Source organism: Eptesicus fuscus, chromosome 23 (genome assembly GCF_027574615.1).
Source record: "Eptesicus fuscus isolate TK198812 chromosome 23, DD_ASM_mEF_20220401, whole genome shotgun sequence".
NCBI classification, from domain to species: domain Eukaryota; kingdom Metazoa; phylum Chordata; class Mammalia; order Chiroptera; family Vespertilionidae; genus Eptesicus; species Eptesicus fuscus.
In genome coordinates, this window is record NC_072495.1 from 23,268,113 (window position 1) to 23,292,094 (window position 23,982).

Below are 23,982 nucleotides of genomic sequence, written 5' to 3' on the forward strand. Positions count from 1 at the left end.
GGAGAGGAGATTGAATAGCTTGATGGTCCCTCGGAGCCTCAGTTTTCTCATCTGTAGAATGGGAGTCGCCAGGCCTCCTTCAATCCTTCCGTGATTTCTTAAGATTTCTAGTTTTTGTTCATCCCTCGTAATGGTGGAGAGGGAGCTGGAGAGGAGAGAGAGGAAGTAGTTGATTAGACTCCTAAAATGCATTCCCTGGCCTTTTGTCCAATGTCAGGATGTTTAGGCAGGAAATAGAAAGGAAAAAAAAAAACCCACAAAAAAAACCACAAAAACCAGAGGAGAGAAGCGAATTGTTTCTCTCCAGTAGTAACAGGCGCTCAGCAAAACAAACACGCCTGACGGAATGCTTTGGCGCTTATACAGACAAACAAATCACTTTCCCCAAGTGCTTCTTGGGGGAATTAGGCTCCTGGAAATGAAACACAAACAGATTATTAAAAAAGAGCTCCCCGTTGGGAGAGAAACAGTATTTACAAGAGAAGATGTGCCTAGCCGGACCTCTAATTGCTGTTCATTATCTCATATTGATTTAATTAGCTGCTGCACTCAGGTTTGAATTGCCTGCTGCCCGCAGCAGGGGACCGGCGAGGAGAGCGGGTTCAGATGGACCAAACTGGCTCCTGCCATCTCTCACCCTCCTCCTCCTTCCCCCCCCCCCCAGAAACATGGGGGTCAGCTCACGGGGTGTCATTGCCGTGGCAAAGTGGTGGCTGGTGGCTGGTGGCTGGAGGCGGCCAGCCACATCCAAGGCCTTGCGGGCTGTTCAGTCCCGCGTGCGCCCCGACTGGGGTGGCTGTGAGGAGCTAATTAGCCGCAGTAATTAGAGAGAGTGTCTTCATAATGTGGAATTAGAGTGGGCTGGTGTGAGCACAGGGAGATGGATGGCCTGGGCTGGCGGTGGTAACGGGGGAGAGGCAGGCATGGGGAAGGGGAGGTGGCCCCCCCAAAGTGTCCTCTGGCCTCTGTCGGGTGACTCTTCCCCCCCCTGCTCCGGGGTCGCCAGACCCAGGCTATGCAGCCATTTGCGACCTCTTCCCTCCTCGGTGGCCCAGACCCTCCAACCGAGCAGACATTTCCAGATGAAGGAGGAAGGTTATTAGCGTTTCTCTCTACTGGGCGTCTGGGACCAATTGTTTTGAAGATTTGGGGTTTATAATTGCAAGTGATTAATGGGGGAGCTGGCAACCAGGCTTAAAAGGTTGCTAATTGCTCTTTTCACATAATTGTGTCCGAGTGAGAGCAGTGTGTGTGTGCACAGGCTTGGCCTGCGGGAGGCACGGTGTGGGCATTGAATGGTGTCTGGGCCTTCCCTCCCCCCATCTAGCCATCGAGGAGTCCCCGGGGCTCCTGGTTGAGTGCTGGGTGCTGGGGACCCAGCTGTGCATGACACCGATCCCCTGCCCTCAAGGGGCTTTGCTCTCGGTGAGCTTGGGAGCACTAAGGCATGGAGGTCCCCTATCCAGCCTATTTGCACCAAGGCCATTGACCCAGCCCTAGGTGGAACCCACTCTCCTTAGAGAGTTCATCGGGGTATTGCCAGAGAGAGGAAGAGGGGTGGCCGTGAATTCGGTAAGGCCACACTCTCTTGGAACTAACCGCTGATGGGGACAACGACATGGGAGTGCAGCCCAGTCTAGAACCAGGAAAAAAAGCAAGCCTGGTCTTGGGCAGGCTGAGCAAAAGACCCCAAATCACTGCGTGAAGACCCCGCACTGCTAGGAGGAAGCCTCAGGCCTCCTCCCTGAGAGCCTCATAACTTTCTATTCACACACAATTCCAACAGGCCTGGCCCTCTGATCTTCCTTGTTGCAAAAGGTGAAAACAGCCCAGTGGGCATGGCTCAGGGGTTGAGCATCCACCTAGGAACCAGGAGGTCACGGTTCGATTCCTGGTCAGGGCACATGCTCGGGTTGCAGGCTCGATCCCCGGTGTGGGGTGCGCAGGAGGCAGCTGATCAATGATTCTCTCTCATCATGGATGTTTCTATCTCTCTTTCCCTCTTCTTCCCTCTCTGAGATCAATTAAAAAAAAAAATAAAAAGGTAAAAACAAAACAGAGAGCATCGTAGAAGATACGCCCCAGCTGACAGGAAAGGAAGTGGAGGCTTACAGAAGTTGGGGCTTACTCAAGGTTGCACAACCTATGTATTAGGTTTCAGTTCCCTAATCTCATATTCTTTGCTTCAGGCTCATGGTCAGATAGGAAAACCCCTTAGAATCTATGGTATTGAAGAGTGGCAAGTAGGTTTCATCTTGCTCACAGATTCTGCATTTCTTAGGAATGGCTGCTTGGCGTGGTACATTAGGCAAGCATTCTCCATGCATATCTAGTCACAGTGGAAAAGCAATCGGTGATCAATTAGTAATGTCTGCTTTGACTCAGGGAGGGGTTGCAACGGTATGGATGCCACAGAGGTGCCATGTTGGATAACATCCGATCTCTTTAGCTTTCAGGTATGGAGCCAGGGTTTCAAAGAATAGGAGTGCCTTGCCCAAGGCCCTTAGGAGTCACTTGCAGAAAAAGTTACTCACTTGCGCTCCTAGGCCCACACTGTGTGTCTGTAGGTTATCTTTTGTTTTCTCTCCTGTCTTCCCCTGCTAGCGTCTGGGCAGGGGTCCTGTCTGCATTTCCCCTATTTTGTCCCCATCGCCAAGCCTGACCCTGAAATATATGTAGAGTAAATGGACAAACAAAAGTATGGCTCCGGGTGGGTTAAAGCTGCCGGAAGGCCCATTTGACTATACGTCCTCAGAATCAGGAAACCTGGATGCACACCCTCATACTCAGCAGCTGTGTGACCTTGAGCAAACGCTTTGGCCTCTCTGCTCCTCCGTGTCCTCCCCTGTAAAGGGCGGTAATCCGTGCACCCACTGCAGAGTTTGGTCTCGGGGCAAAACCAGATAAAAGAGCCACTAAATTCGAAGTCTGACGCTCGGAGCTCCGCCCTGGTACTCTGCTTATTATTGTTATTCTCCGTGTTTCCAAATAGCGGAATGGACTGCCTTGGGTGGTACAGGGAGGATTGAGGAGGAGCAGGTGGGCACGGGAGAAGAGCCTCCAGCATCGCACCGGGGGCAGGAGATTGGACGAGGCCTTCGAGCGCCACCCTGCCCTGCCCGTCAGCCTCTCCCTGGTCCCAGGCTATAAAGGAACCAGCCCTGTGGAACTCTGATTTAATTAGCCCGGCGATATTGCCCTATCGATCACTCATTTCAAGCCTGCCAACTGGGGCGAGTGCGGTTTGCCCATCACCCTCTCCCTTATCATCGGAAGGAGAGTTGGACATCGACTTGTTTATTCAAGCCCAGCTGGGGAGCCCCTCAACTCCCTCCCCCCCCACTGCCACCCCCATCCTCCTCTCACACATATTTGAGTTTGGATAAATCTCTTCTTCAAGCTCATCAGCGAGCCCTTTATCCCCGCCCTGGGCTTCCAACGCTCTCTCCCCATTGCCTCTTTTCCAACAGAATTAACTTCAATCTTTTTTTTTTTTTTTTATGGAAAAGTGTTTGCTTGATCTCTGGTGCTCCAAGTCCTAATTGTTTCCTTCATCTTGGGTAATACCTCATTAATTTAGCAGTTGCCCGCCTCTCCCAGAGCCGCCAGAGCCTTTGGGGTCGTCCCTGCAGCTGGATGATGCTGGGCCTGGAGGGGTCCCTCAACTTGGGGCTCTTCTCTCTCTCACCCTCCATTTGTTGATTGGTTTGTCACCATCCCTTCCCTCTCCTCTTTCCTCCCTCCCTCCCTTCTTCTCTCCCTTCTTATCTCTCTGCCTCTGGCTTCCTTTTTCTCCTTCTCTATCCTTGAACCTCCCTCACCCAGCCCCTCCGCTTTCACTGGACAGAGAATTCAGACTAGCTTACACATGAGAACCTGGCGGGAAAAGGGGATATGCCATGACGACTCAGAGAGACCTGCTGGGATCTAGGCCACTCTGACTGCCCACCATCGCTTGCCTGAAATTCCTTACTTCCTACACATTGGAGCCACCGTGGCCATGAGTCTAGGGTTTCCCCACATGTGTGACACTCACCATGAGCCCCAGGGATCTCTGGTCAGGATGCAGGAAGAGAGGGGCTTGGCGGGGGAGGTGTCTAAGGACTTGGGAAATGCTTTACATTGTGTAGGGGAACTGCTCGGAGAGTCACAGAACACATCGGGAAATTAAAGGCTCTGAGAAGGCCCGTGGGAATGAACTCTGTTAACTTGTGTTTCATCCAAAGATTTCCAAACGTATCCATTTTGCCAAGTGCTATAGGGAACTAACTCCCTTGGGGTTCTCTCTCCCCTCCTCCTTTGACAATTAAATTGCTACTTTCCTTCCCCACCCATATTTTAAAAGATTCTTTCTATGTTCTGCTTCTGAGATGCGCTACCTTCCTGAGGAGAAACTAACGACCTCGCCCTCATCTGTGTCCAGAAGGGATCAGTCTGAGACGCTGGGGAGAGGATGGTCACAGTCATCGCTTCCTCAGAGTTGGTCTCTGGCTGTGCATTCCCTCAGGGCAGGTGCTCAGGGGGAATACACTGCTCGGACCCAAGTTCAAATCCCAGCTCCGCCACGAGTGCCTGAGCCTTCCGGGGCCTGTTGTTAAAACTCTCGTAACTCAGCTGACTCACTTGTCCAATAGGATCATGACACCTAGACCACCGGTACCCCGAGATCACACAAGAATTCACTGAAAAAATGTCCATGAAATGGGGGACTTCTGGAAAATGCTTGGTGCATTCTAGTGTGTGTGTGTGTGTGTGTGTGTGTGTGTGTGTTCACGTGTGTGCTGGGGGTGTGTTCATGGAGGTAAATCTCACACAACATGAAATTAGCCATTTGAAAGTGGACAGTTTGGTGGCATTTAGTACACGCTTAGTATACAGTGCACAGTGTCATGCGACCACCATCTCTATCTAGTTCTAAGACAGTTCATCATCCCCAAAGGAAGCTTCATTCCCATCAGGAGTCACTCCCTATGCCCCTCTGCCAGCCCCGGAATCACCAATCTGCTTTCTCTCTCTCTCGATTTACCTGTTCTGGATAGTTCACAAACATGGGGTCATACAACACGTGACCTTTATGTCTCTGCTTTCTTTCCCTCAGTATGATGTTTTCGAGGTTCATCCATGTATCCATGTTTTACTCCTTTTTGGGGGCTGAGTCATATTCCATCGTATGCCTGTGCCATATTTTGTTTATCCACTTATCCCTCAGCACATTCTCCAGTAGAATTACTGAAGGCACTCTCTCCTCTCCTTTGGGTCAAGAGTGGGAGAGGTGTGATTTGCAGGGCCCACACTGGGGTTGTGGGTACAGCTCTGGACCGAAAGTCAAGCGGCCTGGACTCTGCTTCTGATTTTGCTGTGTGACCTTGGGAGTCTCCCTTCCTCTCTCTGGGCCTCCGTCTTCCCATCTGTAAAATGGGGGCTGATCGAGATGATTTCCTGCTTAGGTCCTGTTCCAACGTTCCATAATTCTAGACATCTTGACACTTTCCAAAGGGGTCACCACCTCTGGAGGAAGCTCTTCGGAGGGATCGCAAGGTGCCTGCTCTGTCGGAGTCTCGTTCATGGTCCGGGGCCAGGGGCGACACTGTAGGCAGAGGAGCCTCAGCAGTTCCAAGTGGAAAGCCAGGAGGGAAGTGCAGAATCAGGCTCCAGTTTCGTGCCCCTGTGAATGACACCCGAAGGGTAATGGAGCTGGCATTTCTGCAGCGATTCCTCACCGGCGTGCTGATGTGGCTGAGATTAGTCACACCTGATTTGAAAAACCAACGCTCATCGATCGGATCCATCTGCCAGCAGCCTGGTCAACGGCTCTCCAGGTAGCGGGTTCTGTCGAACCCCATCGGGATAGCCATGTGCCCCCAGGATGGGGGCTTTCTCTCCGGTGGCTCCTCATCGAGACATCATCTTGACAAAACTAGGAATGTCCGCACTTATTTCTGTGAAAATGGAGCTCTTGGTGAACAGGGTCTAATTAGGATTAATGAGCACGCCGGCACGGTAGCCTTCCTACTGAGATCGGGACTGTGACTGCAAGAGCCACGTGGTGAATTGCAGTGGGGACAGGGTGGCGGGGGGGGGGGGTTTGCGTTGTGTGCAGGGGGATCCCCTACACTCCCTCTCCCAGTTCAGGGATCTGGCCTGAGGGCTGGAGAGCCCACAGCTGGGTCTTAGAAAAAGGTCTCCTGGCCAACTGTTATCGTTGGGCCAACAGGAGGCTCAGCCTCTTGGGTGCTGTGGGGCCAATAGCTGTCACCTTGGGCAAGCTATAAAAGGTGGCCTTAGGCACCAGACTACCTGCTCCAGGGGGAGAGGGAGCATGCGTGCCATGCATTTTGCTCAGGGTTATCCCTCCAGTGCAAGCACAGGCCTTCATTCACAGTCAGCGCTCACTGCACATGCGTAACTCGCCCCGAGGCCATGAAGCTGGAGCGTGCTCCCTGCGGGCTTTAAACCCAGGCAACCTTGGAGCACAGCATCTGGACTTCCCACCTGATAGGATCTTCCTTGTCCCACATGCATCACGTGTTGCTGTCATTGTCATCTTCTGGACCGTGAGCGGCTCCAGGAGGAGTTCTTGCTTCATCCTCATCGCTCCAGTCTCTCGCACAGGGCGGGATCTACAGTAGGTGCCCCATAAATGCTCATGACATTAAGTTGGGAAAGATCTGAGGGCAATTTCTGCAGCGGGAAGGAAACAGAGCAGCAGTGATGTTCTCCCTCCTCCTCCCTCCCTCCCTCCCTCTACCCCGCCCTCCCTTCCTTTCTTTCTCTCTTTCTTTACCCACAAGCACTGGGGTGAGGCAAATGAGGCTCTTTTAATTTGCGTCTTGTGACTGTGGGGTATGTGGCTTCAAAGCCAAAGCCACACTCAGCAGCGTTTAACACAGGCCTTTTCCTTCCCCCGCCAGGAGAGGCTGTTTGAATACATGCCAATGTTTTGTTGATTTAAGAACTCGGTGTGCCCGTCACCGCCGAGGCGCTAGACATTCTGAAAAGTTCCTCCCCGTCCAGTCATTAATCACCCTCTGTAATTAAGTAGCACAGCAAACCTGTAATTAGGGTATTGATCTGTGGGTGTCACTGTTTACTCCTGGGCTCTGCCTCCAGCCTGTGCGCTTCATGAGGGCAAGGACGGGGTTCCTAGGGCCCCTCTCAGTGCTTGGCACATAGAAGATTCTCAGTAAATGTCGGCTGAATAAAGGGACGCGTGAGTGGGTTCAGGGGTTCATGGCCAAGTTTCTTCCAGGCATTCCACCACGTGTGAGAGAGGGGTTGGACTGTTAGTAGGGAATTCAGACCAACTTACACATGAGAACCTGGCCGGAAAAGGGGATATGCCATGACAACTCAGAGGGGCCTGCTGGGATCTATGCCACTCTGACTGCCCACCATCGCCTGCCTGAAATGCCTTACTTCCTACACATTGGAGCCACCGTGGCCATGAGTCTAGGGTTTCCCCACATGTGTGACACTCACCATGAGCCCCAGGGATCTCTGGTCAGGATGCAGGAAGAGAGGGGCTTGGGGTCTGAGGACTTGGGAAATGCATGCGGACTGTGCTAGCTTAGGTAGCACTTAATACTGATGAGTGCTTATGGTGAAGATGATGATGATGATGGTGACCATGGTGATGGGGATGATGAGGACAATGATGACAATGATGATGATGATGAAAGTAATCATGATGGTTTCATGGTGGTGGTGATGATGGTGGTGACGGTGGTGGTGGTAGTGATGATAACCATAGCTTTTCCTGAACTGTTATCTTCCACGGAGGCTACCTGCATTCTGTCATAAGATTCTCACAATAACTGCATATATTATTTCCATGATTTCACATATGAAGGAAGGAGGCTCAAAGTATCTGTTGAAAGCCACCCAGCAGGTAAGGAGCAGCGCTGAGACCGGAACTCATGGTGGTCGAACTTTTGCTCTCTCCCATGTCATTCCAACACTCTTTGTGGCCACGACAGCAACCAATGCCTTCACTATAATCATCATCACCGGGCAGTCGTCCTTATCAATGCAGGTGATGGAAGAGCTGCAGAGAGGGGAAGGACCCGGCCAAGGTCACACAGCCCAAGAGGAACACAGCCGGGACTGGAATTTCCAACATGGAACATCTTCCTTTGTGGGAGAAGGCTCGGAGACCTGGGGGCCTTGGAGCAGAAGAGAACGAAGAGGCAGGGCACTCGGATCCCCATCCCAACATTGCCTCTTACTAGCCCGTGAGCTCGGGCTTGCCGCCGTATGTCACTGGAACTGTTTTCTTGCAGGTAAAATGGGACTGACGAAGCTTCCCTGCCTGGGCGGGGGGCGGGCTTTCGGAAACCCTAGGTGTGGAAGTGATTCATGCACCACAGAGCTCCGTGCTGTTGGGTACCGTCATCTGATGCCTTGAGAAGCCAACATCTCCATGCTTTTGACAGCCCGGTGACATCTTCTGACTCTGACCTTCGATGCCCCCCACGTTGCCACATAACCTGCTTTCTTCAAACCCTGAAAAAAAGACTCGGTGTCTCCCTGCTGGGCCTCCCTGCTGGTAAGATGGGTAAGAGAAGGCTCCTAACTCAATGTGCTCTAGTCACCCGGCTTGTCTTTCTGTCTGGTAAACCCTCCACGTTCAGTCCCGTCTCAGGGCCTTGGCTCTGGATGTGCACTCTGCTTTCCCCTCCACTGGCTGGGGCATCAGCTCCGACACCACCTTCACAGACGAGCCTTCCTGCCCACCACATCGCAAGAAGCGCCACCTGCCCCATCCCCCCTCGTCACTCCACACGGTTCTACGGTCTCCCCGGCCTCCACCGAGTCAGCTGGAGTGACCTGGCCAGTTTTTTTCTACTCTCTGTCTCCAGCATGAAAACGTGTGCCCCGCGAACGCTGGGCCGTTTCTGTCTTGATTATTGGGGTGTCCCCAAGTGCCTGAGTAAGTGACTGGCGTGGCTCAGTGGTTGAGCGTCCACCTATGAACCAGGAGGTCACAGCTTGATGATTCCCGGTCAGAGCACATGCCCCGGTTGCAGTCTCGAACCCCAGTGTGGGGCGTGCAAGAGGCAGCCGATCGATAATCCTCTCTCATCGTTGATGTTTCTGTCTCCCTTGCCCTGCCTCTGAAATCAATAAAGAATATATTAAAAAAAAATAGGCATTGAATAGGTGTTAGTGGAATAAAGCACCGAGTAAGCGAATTCTGCCCCGTGTTAGTCGGGGATGCCGTGTTGCGGAGGGACACGGGGTCTCTCAATCTCAGATAGGAGGTGCCACATCCCCTTTCCCGTCCCGTGAGTCACCGCGTGTCACGCCTGATAAATGGCCATCGTTATTGGAAGGCACCAGGCCTTATTTCTCGGCTGGAGCTGACACCAGTGTCTCCTGCCAAATGCGGGTGAGGGAGCCGTGTCCAAACACGCAAGAGCCAGGAGAAGAGGGGTATCCTGGTCCGTGCTGTTTCTCGAACGACGGTCCAGTTTCCTCGTGTCTCGCTATTTGCGAAATCCGCCGTCACCCTCTTGTAAAGATGCCTGAGCAAGTGCGAAGCCACGTTTCCCGGATCCGGGGACGCAGTCAGAGTTGGTGCAATTATAACCCAACACATCACAGAAGTCAGATTGGCACTCGCGGCCCGCGTCATAAATCACTCACTTTCCTGCCAGGGCCCAAGACCTCTGCTATCTGGCCGACAAAAAAGAATGAAGTTTCTGCGGCTCCATGAAAAACTTCCAAGTTTAAGGGCATGAAGAGAGGAGGGGGTGAGTGGGATCGTCATGAAAGAGACAGAGATAAATAAAGCACTGGAAGGGGAAACGCGGAAAGGGAGACGAGGAGAAAAAAAAATAAACCTTGCTGGTAACTTGTCATTTCTCAGGCTTAAGAATGTCAGTAGAAACGTCATTAATTTCTTCCTTCTCATGGTCAGGATTCAGGGACTGTGGCAGGATGGGAAGTAAAAAGCTTTGGGGTGCAGAGGGTATTCTAATCCTCCCTCCCTTCCTCCTTTGCTCCTTCTCTCCTCTATCCCTCCTTCCTCCCTCCCTCCCTCCCTCCCTCCCTCCCTTCCTTCCTTCCTTCCTTCCTTCCTTCCTTCCTTCCTTCTTCTCTTCCAAAATTTCACTCAAGACCCCATTCTTGACAAGCCACACTGCAAAGCCCTAGGCATATCAACGGAATGAACACAGAATTCTACACTGAGAGGGACCTGCAGGCTATTTGGAGAAAAGAAAATTATAGCCCAGACTGATCAGTGTTGTGTGGGTGGAAGCCGAGGGAGCTGTGGGGGGCCCAGCAGGGGCACCTGATCCAGCCAGGAGATGGCCAGGGCACCTTCTCAGACGAAGTGATTCTTTAGCTGGTTCCCAAGGGAAGCATCAGTGTTCGTCAAGTGATGGGCAAGAGACAGAGTGGGGAATGGCATTCATTCTGTGTAAGGGTGAGCCACCGCCCTGGCCTGGTGGCTCGGGGGGTGGGGGCATCGTCCTGTACACGAAACGTGCCCGCTGCCATTCTAGCATTTGGGTAAGATTCCAGCAGGAGAGAAAACGGATCACATTCTTGTCCTTTGGGGGTTTGGTTTCTAGTGGTGGGGGGAGGAAAGGGTAGCAAATACATAAATAGACAAAGCGTCAGATGGTTTCAAGTTCTAAAAGGAACAATGAAAAATAGGGGAGGAGTCTGGACAAAGAAGGGGGTAGCGGTATCGTACAGAGGATGGTTCAGGGAAGGACTCTCGATAACGGGACTTTGAGCAAAGGTCTGGATGACGTGAGGAAGGGGCAAGCCACCTGGACATGGGGGGGGGGGAGAGATACTTCAGGCAATGGAATCAGCACGTGCAAAGACCCTGGGGTGAGATTGAAACTCGGGTCTATCTGTGTTTTAACACTCTCTTTCCCCATTCTGCTACACATATTCAATTCCACATGCACTTTCTGGAGTACCTACTATGTGGGGGCATGGGTCAGAAGGTGAGTGAGATAACAGAATCTATAGACTCAAACCCTGTTTCTCAGGGAGTTCGCAGACTTGCAGGGGAGGCATACCTACGCAGGGCACATCCTGATGGCCCCAGACAGACATAGAAAGGGGGACATAAAATAGGAATGGGGGTGGCTTGTCTGGTCAGGGAAGTCCTCGCCCTAGACTTTGAAGGCAGGTGGGATTTCTTTGAACACTATTTGTTGATTTTGAGAGAGAAAGAGGAAGGGAGAGGGAGAGAGAGAGAGAAACATCAATGTGCGAGTGACACATTTGATAGGCTGCCTCCTCCATGTGTACCTTCCCACTGGGGGTTGAATGCACAACCCAGGCATGAGCCCCGACCCGGAATCCAATGGGCATCGAACGGTTCAGAGCATGATGCCCAACCAACTGAGTCACACGGGCCAGTGCAGAATTTCTTTAAACTCCTGGTTTTTAGTAGCACAAACACATTCTACAAGTGCAGGGCTTGGCACATTTCCACACGGTGAATGCTCCGGGTGCAACCAGAAGCCTGAAGGAGAAAGAGTGTGGCCCAGCTTCCCCAGAAGTCCCTCGAGACTCCGTGCAGCCACTCCCAGGCGGCCCCTAACCTACTTCCCAACAGCAGGGGCTCATTTCGTCTGTTTTCATCTACGCCATGTCCTCTTCCGCGTCTGGCTCCTCTTGCTTACGATTATGTTTGTGGGGCTCATCCGTGTTGTGTGTAATTGTATCTCATTTACTCCCATTGCTATGCAGAATCCCGACATGTGAACACAGCATGGCTTTCTTTCTTCTTCTTTTTTTCTGGGCCTCTTCTGCTGTTTCTGGAGATCTCGAGTCATTTCCATTTCGGGCCATCGCTGGTGGGGCTGCTCTGCCATTCCGGTCCGCGTCTTTCGGGGGAGCATATGTGCGCATTTCTGTTGCGTGCGACCGAGGCGTCAACGTGCTGGGTCAAGGGCTGCGCATATGCCGCGCCGTAGCAGACGCCGCCAAACTGGGTTTCCAAAATGGTTGCACCAATTAACACTTCCCCCGGAAGCATCTGAGCGGGCGAGCAACGCATCCTTGCTGGCGCTGGCTGTGTTCTGTCCTTTTCATGTTGCTTCCTTCCTTCGGATCGTTAGTCCTGTGGGGGGTGAGGTGGCATTTCGCGGTTGGTGTTAATGTGCCTTGCCTCGATGACTCGTGTAGCCGGGCACGTGTTCATGCGAGTGTTGCCCATGGGCTCCAGCTCTTTGGAGATGTGGGGTCTAGATCTTTCTCTCTGTATCCTACTGCTCCTGTTTCTCCACAGACTCCTGATGGATACAGACCCCCAAGGGAGGACGTAGGGCCAGGGCTGGTGGGAGCAGGAGGAGCCGGGGGCAGCCTCTTCCATTCTCTTCCTCACTGCTCCAGCCGCAAAGACCTTTCGGATCCTCCCATGTGCCCAGCCTGTCCTATCTGCCAGTTCTTGGCATGTGCTGTTCCTTCTGCCCACAAAGCTCCCCCCCACCTCCCGCCCAGGTCCATGTGTGACCTGCACTGCCACTTGGTCCAGATCTCTAAGTGCCACTTCCTGGGGGGACACCTTTCCTGGCGATTCTAATCAACAATAGCCCCCGCCATCGTCCTTCTTCACGCAGATGAGCTTTTGCCCAGTGCTTACCACTGCTAGCTATCTTGTATGTTTCTTTCCATTGTCTGTCTCTCCCGCGGGGATGCGAGTCCCCCAAGACTGGAGACATGACCTTTGCACTCCTGTTTCCTAGTCCCTAGCTCTGTGCTTGGCACGGAGAGGGCGCTCGGTGGGCTTCAGATGGTGGTGGGTTTCGAGGATCATGCCAAGTGACTACAAGGAGTTTAAATCCACTTCACCCACCAATCTCCTCCTGACAGCCGTGGACTCCCAGAGGGACGTTGTAAGGGGGGAGGGGAGTGCCAAGAGATGCCAGCGAGAAACAGCTTGGAGGTACTTGACAATCCCCCCTTATCTCCGATGATCCATGCTGTCTGGCCAAGTTGTTCGTGGAGGAGGCCTTACGGCGCATCTCAAAAAAAGCAACCGCGGCCTCTCAATCACTCAGCGAATTTTGGAAGGAAAAACAGATATCAAAATCGAAAGTGCACAACAGTAATATATGATATCAGAGCCGTCATTCTTTACAGCAACATGGACGACGCGTTGGGGAAACAGCCGTTGCACCTAAAAGATAGACAGGCAGATCTGACACGTCTTGCCGGGGGAAGAATCACCCGCCTCCATCCCCGTCCCCCCCACCCTCCCGGCTTGATCAGGAGGATGACAGAATTACAAACAAATCAATCAGGCAGAGAACAGAAGCGGCAGAGACTCGGGGCTTGGATGGAGATAGCGAGAGCCCCCAGGGTACTAGGTGTCCACGTATTGTCTTGTTGTCATCACAGGCAAGTGAGTGACTTGCCCAGGAAGAGAGGCTGGGTGGGCCGGGTGCGTGCGCTGTCCATGTGCTGAGCCGCCACTCCTCAGGGTTGATTAGTGTTGGAGAGAAGTAGTCATAGCGGTCACAGTTATCGGCCGTTTGCTCGACGATCAACGTGGAAGGGTGCGTGCATTGTGGATCAATGAAGCTGGGATGGAGGAGAGATATCCATAAATCCAAATCTCACAAGCCTACAAGGACCCGTTGACGACATAAACAAGAGATACAAGCTGTAAGGCAAGAGAGAGTGGTGGGGATGGTGGCTAACTGGAGGGTGCATGCCCATCTCCAAAGGCAGCTGCCCCATCATGGTTCCAGTTGTTGGAGGTCATGTGGGAGTCTGATAACGTAGACTCCAATCAGAATTTATAAGAAAAGCAATACACCTATTTTATGTGGAATAGCGTGATCTTTAACTGCTGGCACTAAGGAGACTTGTTCGAGGCCAGCCTCTCGTTTTACGATGGGAGATCGAAGCCCTGCGGGGAGAAGGGACTTGCTCAAGGCAGCTCAGGAAGGTGGCGGCAGGGCAGGGCCTCGAAGCTCGGTGCTGACTCCCAGTTCTGTGCGCTATCCCCTTCCCTCCAGCCTGCTTTTCTGTTTATGGAAGAGTCCTCTTTTCACTGATCCATGGACCTCGGAAAGGCCATTGAAGGGATAGAACATGGGGAAGATGTTGGAGAAACCAGTCTTAAATTTTTTCAAGAACACAGTATTAGACACGTTATTCCAATACATCCCAGCTCAGTGGAAGGGGCCGAGGAAAGGAGGCGGTAGGATTGGAGGGGCTGGGTGCCTTGGCAATGATGTGTGTCCCTCTGGACTACCTGCAGGGTTCTGGGACGTCCCTTGGGGAAGTACTTCTGGGCTCAGCGTGAGATGCTTCTCCACGTCTTTTATCTTAAGCAAGATTCACAAGAGCAGGTCCTGTGGCCCCGGATCTGAATCCCAGTCCTAGCAAACTCTCCTTGTAGGAGTTCTCTGTGGCAGATGGATCAGGAAGACCATGGAGAAAAATAAGCCAGGGTGCATCTGGTCTACCCAGGAGCCCCAGCCCCTCCTTAGCCCCAGCCTCACCCTCACCCTCCTTCCACTGCCTGGCCTAGGGCCTCTGAGCCCTCACCCCCCAAAGCTGGATGGATCTTTCTCTCCTAACAATTCTGGGGACACGGTCTGCATTAGGCGGATCAACAAGGCCATCTCAGAAAGAGACCAAATAGGAAATAAGAGGCCCCATTGCCTAATGGGACTTATCAATTATGATCTAGGGCCATATTTCTTTGAGGGGTGATTGTTTCACGGAGTCTGACATCTCATATAGCTTTAAATTACTCACAACCGGGACGGCTTACAAGATAGCAGTAAAATCAGGAGAGGATTGGGCAATGTAATTATAGTATGGAAATGATGTTGATCACTCAAGCAGGGAACAGACCTTGAATCGAAAAACCCCGCTCTGTCTCCCCACCTCCTGCCTTGCACGGCTGCTGCTCACTCAGGGCTGTAGAGCGCACAAGATCTGGGGAACACGGGGGCAACCCCACTGCTACTCAGGAGCTGAAAGTTGGCCGGGTCACTGCGTAGGGTGTAATGAGAGAATGGACCGGTGTGGGCCAAATGATCAGGACCAAGGACAGATCTCAACAGGTCATGGCGGTTGGACAGAAAGGCCGGAATGGCAAGAGTCTACAGGCATTGTCTGTTTTTTTTTTTTCCTGGTGTATGGAGGTAATAATTTTTAAAGAATTGGTCCAAGAATTATATTTGATTCTGAGATTATAGAGTGCCTTCCTTCCTTCCGTTCTTCCTCCTTCCTTCTTTCCTTCCCTCCTTCTATCCATCCATTTCCTAAATATCAACTTTATGCCAGACACTATGGAAAGCTTTGAGGATATAAAGATGAATTATTTCAACTCTTTAATGAGCAGACACTGCATGAAAACATTGCATTGGACTTCAGCTAGAGAAAAGCTTATTATTCACACTATTCATTCAAATACTTATTGATGATGAACTAGTTTGTAGAAATACTAAACTGCTCATCAAACCCATTTCCTCTTCCTCCTGACACACAGTTAGGCCACACTTCCCAGCTTCCTTTGCAGCTAGGTGTGGCCATCCGACCAAGTTCTAGCCAATGAAAAGTAAGCATAAGTGAGGTGGGTCACTTCCTGGCCTGGCCCATAAAATCACTCCACATGTGATCTTGGCATGCTCTCTTCTCAGCCTGCCAGCTGAGTGCTAACACCCACCGAGGGTGACCTTAGAAGGCCACTTGTTGCCACTGGCAGAGCCAACAGTATATTTTGTTCTTTAAAAAAATTTTTTTAGAGTATATTTTTATTGATTTCAGAGGAGAGAGAGAGAGATAGGAACATCAATGATGAGAGAGACTCATTCATCAGCTGCCTCCTGCACCCTCCCACTGGAGATCGAGCCCACAACCCGGGTATGTGCCCTGACTGAGAATTGAACCGTGACTTCCTGGGTCATAGGTCAACGCTCAACTACTGAGCTACACAGGCCAGGCTGTATATTTTGTTCCTGAATAAAGAAGTGGAGCAGAGTCCCTCCCCCACTCTCACACCTCTGCTGACCTGGGCCTGCATTGTACCAAGATACACCAGGCCATCACGCCGACTGCATGAAGCGTGCATTAAGGACAAGACACACCTATACTTCCTGAGCTGCAGAAATATGGGGTTTGTTGGTTATAGTAGTTAACTAAACACTATAGCAGGCATTGGGGGCATCAACATTTCTTCAAGCCTTTCCTTGGCATTTACTCTGGTCCAGGCAGCATACCGAGCATCAGGAATGTGGAGTACATCCCACTCATTCAAATACTAGGCTCGGAGGGTATAGAGATGAATGACAAACGAATAATAATTCATTAATATCTTCACAAACATTCATTAGGTAACTGATATGCCCGGTCTTGGTGCTAAGCTTTGGGGACACCATGAATAATTCATTCGAACGTGGATTAAGTTTTCATCATGGGCTGGGCGCTGAGTTGGGCATTTGGGGGTGAAAGATGAACAGGGCCCCCCTCCTCAGGGCTTTCACCATTTGGTGGAAGAACCCAGTCACGGTGCTGTCGTGTGAAAAGTGCTAGCATCCCACGTCTTAATGAGATTCTGCAGGGACACAGGAAATGAAGTCTGCTTGTGGTGGCCAGTGGGGCAGAGGAGGGAGCAGGGGAAACCATAGACAATGGGGGTCTTCTGATCTGGGCTTTGATGGAGGAGTCTAAGCTTTCTCGGCAGAGAATAGGTGGAAGGGAAGTCCAGGCCGAGGGAACAGCATGTGCAAAGGGGCTGTGCCCTGGGATCAGTGAAAAGTCTGGTGTGACTGGAGCTCAGGGGCGTGTGGCAAGGACAGGGTCAGGTGGGCGGGGCTCCAGCCTGGGTCTGCGGCAGATGCTCTCGTCTTCCTGCCTGCAGGGTGATTGGAGACAGGAGGGTCAGAGACTAGAGATTGATTCCATCTTGGCCCGAGGCGGGGGTAGACACTCTGTCTTATGCCGATGCCACCTCCATGGACAGGGCCTGTGTTGTTCCTCCCCTTCTAATTGTGCATTTAATGTGAGTGGGCAACTTCCTGTTCCCACCAATGCTATCCCCGTTTTGCACGTGAGCGGACTGAAGATCCGAGAGGCCAACTACCACTCAGATCACACAGCTGTCTGACGGCAGGGTTGGCATTTCATCTTCCAGGTGAGGCCACGCGGCCCAGCGTGCCAGTGGCCTTCACCAGGTCCAATGACGCGGAAGCTCCGAAACTCTCCGGGGTTCATCGACTGTATTTGGCCAAGGACAGGGGCCTTCTGCTCCCAAGAGGTAATCAGAGCTAGCTCAACACTGAGCTTGCACGCGTGTACGTGTGTGTGTGTGTGTGTGTGTGTGTGTGTGTGTGTGGTGAGAGGTGTAAGGGTGGGGGGAGATCTAGCTGAGCTGGGACCAGCCCGAGCTGTGCTGGGAAGGAATAAATCTCTCCGTGAGCCAACATTAATACAAGCTTGGCAGGTTCTGGGCAGGCCCCTGGTTGATTATGCCAACGGACGCCGGGGAGGGGAAGATTGAGCTGCTGGGGTGGCGTGAATGCATATCACACAGGGTAATGCCTTGGAAATATATAGCACCCAAGCAGGCAGACAGATGACGGTGGGGTGAATTGGGGTGGGGGAGGGGGAGCGGCATCTGTTTGCAATTACGGTGACCAGAGCCCACGGAACAAGGCTCTGGGGAGGGATGCCTAGGGCGCCTCCGTTGGGTGAGCCGCAGGGGTTCCACTTAGCCATTCATCATTGGTTTATCGAGCACCAACGTGGTGCCAGGCACTGGGGGGCACAGGACTGAGAATCCAGACAGAGGGCTGCCCTCATGGAGCTCACAGTCTGCTGGGGCAGACAGGACTGGAGCAGGCCATCATGCCAACTGCATACCAAGTGCATTAGGAGAAGAAGAGAGAGTGGTGAGGGCCCCTAAGACTTAGGTAGAGGCCCTGGAGGACTGCCTGGAAGAGGGGACATTTGAAATGAGGGCTGAAAGATGAATTGGGGTTTACTCGGTGGAGTGGGCTTATGTGTAGAAGGACATAGGGCGCGAGAGAGGAAACATAGACAGAGGCTCTGTGGCAGTAGGATGAACAGCAGAAAGGAGGCCGGGGTGGCTGTTGCATAGAGAGTCAGGGCTCAGGCAGATCTGAAATGTAGGAAGCAGCAGCCAGACCAGGCATGGCTGTTTTACACGATTGGATTCATCATAGAGCAATGGGGAGCTACTGAAGGTTCTACAATGGCGGGGGGTGGGGGGGGAGGCGTTATTGAACAAATTCTATTTTTTCCAAGGAATCTCATAAAGTCCTCATTGCAACTGGCGAGATAAAGATAACCATTCCTCATTATTTGGGCGAGGAAACTGCAGCCCAGAGAGGTCAAGTGATTTGCCTACGGTCACACAGCAAGAGGGTGGAATACTCGGCCTGTTGTGTCCTAAAGGCAGTAAGTGACGGAGTTGCAACCTGTGTTGCTAAAAAAGACGGTTCCGATTTCAAAATGCAAAAGGAAAACTTCCATCCCTGGAACTGGCTTCGGTGGGAATTTGACAAAGGTCAGAGGCTTAGACCAGAACGTAAGAGCCACGGACAGTCACGTCCTAGAGCAAAAGCCCAGCGTCCCCATGACCTGCATAGGAGTCTGGCTTGGGAATGGCTAGAGGGGATGCTCTGAGGATGCCAATGGTCCCCGGAGAGCCAGACACCTCAGCCAGACAGAGCAGAGCAGGCGCCAGCATGGGCTGCTCACCCCAGGGCTTGGGAGGTCGAGAAGCTGCCCTGAGTATCCGTCCACTGGGAACTCAGAAGGAAAATAACAACAACAACAACAACAACAGAAAAACTCAAATGAAAACATAAGTTTCTCTCCCCTGGGAGCGTCTTGCCAGCTCAAGTTTGGAAAGAATCATTCAACCCAGTTGCCATATCGTCGCAGGCTCAGCATCCGGCCAAAAGAACGGTAATAATGGAGACGACGCAGCAACCATGCACTCATCTGGCAAATCAATGGGCACCTCCTGTGAGCCTAACCCAGAGCTAGGCACTGCACTGCAGGTAGAACAGAGAAGGAGGTGGGGGTGGAGCTCGCCCCTCCTCCCCCTCCCCCACCCAAGGGAGCTTACAGCTTTCAGTTTTGTCCAGCGTGCTATCAGCTATGTTTTGTTGAAACCTACTATGCACCGTATACACACCACTTCTCGGAACCTTGCAGCCACGCCATCAGGTAGGCACTTGTAGTAGACAATGTGGGTCCTATTTGCCTGGCCGTGCACCCAGCCCCCGGATGCTGTGAATCAGTGTTGGCCCCTGGCCGCTCACGGCTTCCCGCTTCTGGAGTCTCGCCCTAGAGCCACCTTGCTCAGAAATGCCTGGGGCGTCAGGCAGACCCAGGGACGGCCTGCAGTCAATGACTGACGCCTGCAAGAGCTCCTTGGGTTTGCAGGGGTGCAACGTCACGGTGCCATTTATGCTGCCCTGGACCTCAACCACTGGAGGTGACTCAACTAGAACCACATCTTTGCTTGGCCCCTCCTCCTCCTCCTCCTCTTCCTCCTCCTTCTCTTCCTCCTTCTCCTCCTCCTCCTCCTCCTCCCAGGGCATCAAATTCAAGGAGGCGCTCTCTCTCAGGGCTGACCTTGCACTTGTGTGAGCCCGAGAACGAGGGTTTTCTTACGTGGGCACCTGGATTGCCTCCTCCTCCTCCTGGCCTTGGTCCCCGTCTCAGGCTCCTCTCCCACGGAGCACATCCCCAGGGAGTGTCCTTACTGTACCTGATCCGTAGTTGGAGACGTGACGCTGGGCGGACTAACCAATGGATCCCACATCCCACAGCCGGTGAAACAGATTAAAATGTAAGGTGCTCTCCCCCCCGGAGCTCAGACTGTTGAGATCGAAGCGCACGTGCGCTATTCCTGTGACCTCCTCGCCTTCGGGACTAGACGCCCAGCAGTCTGGGGGCAGAGACGCAAAGCCGAGACACCCCGAGGAAAGGAATGAGGCCCTGGGAGAGCCCTCCGGTTCCACCTGCCTCCCGGCCGCTCCAACGGTTGCTGTGGCCATTTTAAGGATGCGACAGAGTGAGACGAAGGTGGACAAACGCCACACTGAAGCCACTTGGAGGGCGTGCAGGAGGCAGCCGATCAATGAGTTTCTCTGCCAAAGCCCCCTGGCTGTTGAGGGCTCCGATCAAGACGTGACCACTGAAGGTTCCAGAGGGCCGCCCTCCGTGTCTGAAAGCCTGGGTGTGTGAGGGTGTGTCTTGGGGGGTGGGGTTTAGTCTCTGCCTAGCAACCATTCATGACCTCACAGCTGCCTTTCTGCTGAGCTCCAGGGCATTGAAGCCTCCAGGGAAACCAGCCCTCCTCTACCCTCTTCCAGCCTCAACTATTGTCTGTTCCCCAGGAGCATGGGCTGTGCTCTTACAACAGTAATTATTTTTTAAAAATATATTTCTTTATTGATTTCAGAGAGGAAGGGAGGAGAGAGAGAGAGAGAGAGAGAGAAACATCAATGATGAGAGAGAATCATTGATCCGCTGCCTCCTGCACGCCCCCTACTGGGGATCAAGCCCGCAACCCAGGCATGTGCCCTTGGCCGGAATCAAACCTGGGACCCTTCAGTCCGAAGGCTGACATTCTATCCACTGAGCCAAGCCGGCTAGGGCCTCTTGAAATTATTAACATTGAAAGGTAGGAAGGAAGGAAGGGGGGAAGGAAGGGGGGAAGGAAGGAAGGAAGGAAGGAAGGAAGGAAGGAAGGAAGGAAGGAAGGAAGGAAGGAAGGAGGGAGGGAAGGAAGGAAGGAGGGAAGGAAGGAAGGAAGGAAGGAAGGAAAGAAGGAAGGAAGGAGGGAAGGAAGGAAGGAGGGAAGGAGGAAGGAGGGAAGGAGGGAAGGAAGGAGGGAAGGAAGGAAGGAAGGTTCAAATGGCTCTTTTATGGTACTAGCCCTGGCCTCATATCAAACTCATGGTCCTGTCTCAAACTCCAAAAGTGTCCAGTTCTTTTTTTTTAAAAAAATAGATTTTTATTGGTCCCAGAGAGGAAGGGAGAGAGAAATAGAAACATCAATGATGAGAGAAACTCATTGATCGGCTGCCTCCTGCACGCCCCACACTGGGGGGGTTGAGCCCGTGACCCAGGCATGTGCCCTGACTGGGAATCGAACCGTGACCTCCTGGTTCATAGGTGGACGCTCAACCACTGAGCCACGCTGGCCGGGCAAGTTCCCAGCTCCTTAGTCTGGTTCTGAACCACGTACTCAATCCTTCCTCACTTTGCCCTGGACCGTCTCCTCCTCCCTCCAGGATTCCTGCTCCCGTTTGTTTCCCGGAACCGGATTCTCCATGGATTCTTGATAAAAGAGGGTGGGCTGCCCTGCATGAAGTTCTATGTGTCCCTAGACTTGTCCGCTCGTCTGCAGACCAGAAGTCATATCCCTAGATGTTACCTCCGCCTGGCTCCCCAGCATAGATAAAACGAAAGCCCGAGTCTTTTTTTGTTGTCACATTTTCTATTAAAAAAAAAAGTGATTAACTTTAAAGCCCCTAAGAAGACTTGTTGAGGGGGGGGTCCAATCTCCCCATTTCTAATGTCCCCACTGATAGAATGAAGACTACACGTTCAAAGCACAGCCACTGGAGTATCCAAATTCGATTTAGCAATGGAAGCCTATCAGTTCTGCCCCCTAGTCCTCCATTTCACATTCCAGGAACCCAGGCCCACCTAGAAATCTGATTACCTCAGGTCTGGCTTGTGCATTATCGAAATGGACCTAATAATTGCTTTAACATATTTTTTTTTATTAAATATAGTTGGCACGCAACACTGTCCTTGCTTCAGGTGTATGACACAGCGATGTGACATGTATATACCTCGCGATCTGATCGCGATAAGCCTATTAGCGCCACCATACACGTTTACTACGATGTTATTGATTCTGTTCGCTGTGGTGTGCACTACATCCTGGCGGCTTATTTATTTTGCAGCTGGGAGTTTATCCCTCTTTTCCCCCTTCACCTTTCCACCCACCCCCCTCCCCTCTGGCGACCATCAGTTTGTTCTCTATGCCCGTCCGTCCATTTCTGTCTTGTCTGTTTCGTGTTTCAGCCCCTACAGCTAGTCTCAGTGAGCCCTTCCCACCTCCGCGCCCTGGTCCGCACCGCTCTCTCTAATCCCACACCCGGAGGCATGAGTCCTAATCAAAGTCCTGATCATCAAAGGTCAACAGCTAGTTAGAATTCCTTCTGAGTTTTTTAAAAAAATATATTTGTATTGATTTCAGAGAGGAAGGGAGAGGGAGAGAGAGATAGAAACAGCCTATCTAATAAAAGAGAAACATACAAATTGACCGCACCTCTGCTACACCCACAAGCCAATCAGGATTGAGTATGCAAATTAACCCAACTAAGATGGTGGTTAATTTGCATATCCAATGAATACTGAAGACAGGGTAGAAGGAAGCCAAGCGCTGCAGAAGGGAGCGAAGCTGCAGAGAAGCAAGTGGGGAGGTGGCAAAGGGAGGGAAGCAGGCGGGGTGGTGGAGAAGGGAGGGAAGCAGGTGGGACGGCGGAGAAGGCCGCAGGAAGCCCTATTCTTGCAGGAATCTTCCTGCAACGGGCCTCTAGTCAATGATAAGAGAGAATCATTGATCGGCTGCCTCCTGCACGTCCCCTACTGGGGATCGAGCCTGCAACCCGGGCATGTGCCCTTGACTGGAATCGAACCCAGGACCCTTCAGTCCATAGGCCGATGCTCTGTCCAGTGAGCCAAACCAGCCAGGGCTCCTTCTGAGTTTTGATGACAGGGAATGCAGTTAGGAGATGAGGGAGCTGTGGCTTCCAGAGTGGGAAGACTGGGGAAGAGCGCCGTGCCACGTTTATTTCCCTAAAACCCACGCGGATAATCTAAGGCCTGAGGGCGATGCCCAGGAAGCTGCCCCTCGCCCTCAGAGCCTCAGCGATCCCCCCATCTGTTCAAAGGGGCGGCCTGGGCGGGCGCAGAGCCAGTGACCCTCTGAGAGGAAGCCTTGTCCAGTGCCCGCTGGGTCGTGCTCGGCCTCACGGGGAAGGAGGACTTTGCAAGCATTGCTCAGTGAAGGCATCACGGCTTCATTCAAGATTCTTCCTGGACACCCTCGCAGCCCCCACGTCTCCAAGCCCTCGGCCCCCCAGCCCCGACCAGTGGCTGACAAATTGCTGCTTGAAGTTCATGGTCCCCAAGGCCTTCTTAGAGAGCCCAGGAATGCAGGCATGGGGGCAGGGGGCGGGGAGCATGAAGGGGGGAAGGGGGAGGACTTGGGCTGGAAGCCACAGGCCTCAGCAGCCAGAGGACGACACAGGGGGCGGGGTGCAGGCACCCCGAGATTGCTCAGGCAGCAAAGTGCTCGGCGGCGTCCCGGCTTTGAAAGCAATCCAAAACAAGGCCCGCGTCCCAGTCTCCAGTGATGTCACAGCTAATCATTAGCCTGGTAATTACACTGAAAGCCTTCTGTGATCTTATCCTCAGCAGGGTCATTAATGCAAGGCAACCGCACCAGTAAATGTCTCATTAGTCTTATTTTAGACTTATGTATTTTTCAGGACTACAGAATTTTAATAGTCGCCCCCCCCAGCGCCCCCCCCCCTGCAACATTAATATCTACTCCACATGCCAGATTCTCCCAACTCCCCCCTCCTCGTTTCCCTCCTCAGCGCCCCCAGAGGAGGCCCGGCAGGGAAGGAAGGCCGGAGTGGGGGTGCTAGGGACTAGGGGTTCCCTCCCTCGCCGGCCCCAGCTCTGTGCCTGACTGTGGTCTCTCTTCTGTGGAGACAACTTTCTCCTGAGTTTTCTCTGTCTTCCCCAGGAAGCTTCACGCTTTTCCTTTTAACCCTTTTTTGAAACCCTTGTCCTCATTATTAAGGAAATGCATGCTCATTACAAAGAGCGAGAGGAAAAAAAAAGAAATTACCATTCATCTCAGACCTCAGGCAAGATGGGCCCCTCTCCACCCCCTGCTCACTCCTCCCTCAATGACAGCTTCCC

General features: G+C 52.5%; 1 long non-coding RNA gene across 2 annotated transcripts; it reads right to left on the reverse strand.

Moving 5' to 3' along the window:
• Positions 1–377: 377 nt before the first annotated feature.
• LOC129148095 (uncharacterized) lies at positions 378–7,577 on the reverse strand. 2 transcript variants are annotated; one of them, XR_008555272.1, is made up of 3 exons: positions 7,480–7,577; positions 6,493–6,681; positions 378–412 (listed from the first exon to the last, which is right to left on the reverse strand). It is a non-coding gene; the product is annotated as an uncharacterized LOC129148095 (long non-coding RNA). The 2 variants fall into 2 exon arrangements; XR_008555271.1 differs by lacking the exon at positions 378–412 and adding an exon at positions 4,861–5,665.
• Positions 7,578–23,982: the final 16,405 nt, after the last annotated feature.